Raw genomic sequence first — 2754 nt, 5'->3', positions numbered from 1 at the left:
ACTGCTATAAACATTGGGGTACATGTATCCCTTTGAATTAGTATTTCTGTATCCTTTGGGTAAATACTTAGTAGTGTAATTGCTGGGCCATAAATTAGTTCTATTTTTAGCTTTTTGAAGAACCTCCACACTCTTCTCCAGAGTGGTCGCACCAGTTGGTATTCCCACCAACAAGGTAAGAGGGCTCCCCTTTCTCTCCATCCTCACCAACACCTATCATCACTTCCTGTGTTGTTAATTTTAGCCATTCTGACTAGTATGAGGGGATATCTCATTGTAGTTTTGATTTTCATTCATTTCCCTGATTATAAATAATCTTTCAGATTTCAAATAATCTTGAGCATCTTTTCATGTGTCTGTTGGCCATCTGGATATCTTCTTTGGAGAAATGTCCATTCACATCTTCTGTCCATTTTTAAAAACTGGATTGTTTGTTTTTTGGGTGTTGAGTTTTATAAGTTCTTTATAGATTTTGGATACTAACCCTCTATCAGATATAGCATTTGCAAATATCTTCTCCCATTCTGTTGGTTGCGTTTTAGTTTTGTTGATTCTTTCCTTCGCTGTGCAGGAGCTTTTTATTCTCATGTAGTCCCAGTAGTTTTATTTTTGCTTTTGTTTCCCTTGTCTCAGGAGACATTATCTGGAAAAATACTGTTATGGTTGATGTTAGAGAAATTATGTCCTGTGTTCTCTTCTAGTGTTTTAATGGTTTCCGGTCTCACACTTAGGTCTTTAACACATTTTGAATTTATTTTTGTGTATGATGTAAGAAAATGATACAGTTTCATTTTTTTGCATATTGTTGTCCAGTTTTCCCAACACATTTATTGAAGAGTGTTTTTTCCATTGGCTATTCTTCCCTGCTCTGTTTAAGATTAATTGACCATATTGTTTTGGGTTCATTTCTGGGTTTTCTATTCTGTTCCATTGATCTGTGTGTCTATTTTTCTGCCAGTCACATACTATTTTGATTACTACAGCTTTGTAATATAACTTGACATCTGGAATTGTAATGCCTCCAGCTTTTCTTTTCTTTTCTTTCTTTTTTTTTTTTAAATTTCAAAAATACTTTTAATGAGAAAATGGCTAAGAATAGTTGGGGTTTTCCTATCTTAGGAAATCTGGGGGCAGACAAAATGAGAAAGCTGGCTTGATGTGCTACATGCTCCCCAAAATCATACTGCAGATCTGCAATTCCTTTTCAAGTAGAAGAAATATAATTGTCCATCTTCAGAATATGCCGAGTATCCAACTTGCAACTAATCCTGAATTTCAAATCAATAAGGTTTAATATTTCACCAGTAATCATAGGTTGAAATCAATGCTGTCATGGCTCTTTGGAAGAATAGAAGCTTATGAAACAAAGAATTGAAGGCAATCATCCAAGGCTGAACTAAAGAAATATGCTTTGCAAGGGCTTTTGTGAAAGGAAAACACATGGCAGCTTGACCCTTCCCCGCGACCAAGGTTTTTTTCCTTCATTTCAATGTTAGGTTCTGCTGTCCCAAGAAAATGGTTTCATTTGCTTCTCTTTTTTAAGGTTGCATTGGCTATTCAGGGTCTTTTATAGTTCCATACAAATTTTAGGATAGTTTGTTCTAATTCTGTAAAAAATGCTGTTGCTATTTTGAGAAAGGTTGCATCAAATGTGTAGATTTCTCTGAGTAATATATAGACATTTTATCAATATCTCTTCTTCTAATCCATGAGCACGGAATATTTTTCCATTTCTTTGTGTCATCTTAAATTTCTTTCATCAGTGTTTAATAATTTTCAGAGTACAGATATTTTACCTCTTTGATATTCCTAGGTACATAATGGTTTTTGGAAAAAATGGAATGCTTCATGAATTTAGGAGTCATCCTTGCACATGGGCATGCTAATCTTTGTATCATTCCAATTTTAGTATATGTGTTGCCAAAGCAAATACTTATCAGTTAATATTTAATTACGTTATAAAATTGCAACCATATGTGTAATTGGCATGAAAAGGTTTGGGAACAAACACTACAATGTTTGCTAAGTACAAAACTCAAATGGAGTGCATGGATATACTAGACTTAGGCATATGATATATTAGTCATCAACATGGTGTCCATTTGCTTAAGTCAGTTAAATGGAGTTGGATCAGTAGGGCCGCCCACTGAATATTTTATCAATTCAGGTTATTTGCAAGTAACTGAAAACCAAATTAACAAACTGAGGGAAACAAAGAAATTTATTGGATGGATCTGAAATGACATAGCAAACTGAAGGAAAAGCTAAATAACCAGTTCTCAGAAAGATGGGTGCTAGGGAAGCACTGGGTATCTTGGGAGCAGGCAAAGGACAGTCTCTTCCGGGTTTGTCACTGGATGAATTGGCTCCAACGTTTTTTCATCTTCGTGTCACTCTGATTAAGATTTGAATGTCCACAAGAAGGCCTCTCACTGGCTAACATATTACATGGACTCTCCTCCATCAAGGAACAGCAGATGCTGGAAAGGATCCTCCCCAAGACTGCATGCTCTGGGGAGGGGTCATTGTCTGGATGGGGTGCTGTAAACAGAGGAAGGGGAATGCATGTGGTGACTGGTAAGTGTGGGCAAGAAATCATTAGCCAGAGGGAGATTTAGAGCTGTAGAAGTTAGTTCTGATCTATCCAGAAGAAGGTAGAAGGTGTTAAGAATACAAGGAAACCTATGGCTGCTGACTGTTGCTTTATGCTTTGACATATATTTTCCAGCAGCTCTCAAGGCCTCTATGTTCTGG

General features: G+C 36.4%; 1 non-coding gene across 1 annotated transcript; it reads right to left on the bottom strand.

The window, feature by feature from the left end:
• Nucleotides 1-1830: 1830 nt before the first annotated feature.
• Nucleotides 1831-1933, bottom strand: LOC123390876. The gene has a single exon (XR_006605466.1). It is a non-coding gene; the product is annotated as a U6 spliceosomal RNA (small nuclear RNA).
• Nucleotides 1934-2754: the final 821 nt, after the last annotated feature.

The sequence above is a fragment of the Mustela putorius genome, unplaced genomic scaffold (assembly GCF_011764305.1).
Source record: "Mustela putorius furo isolate JIRA1106 unplaced genomic scaffold, ASM1176430v1.1 tig00000145_pilon_pilon_pilon, whole genome shotgun sequence".
Taxonomy (NCBI): Eukaryota; Metazoa; Chordata; class Mammalia; order Carnivora; family Mustelidae; genus Mustela; species Mustela putorius.
Note: the sequence above shows the minus strand (reverse complement) of the source record. Positions and strands in the feature narration are given on the sequence as shown.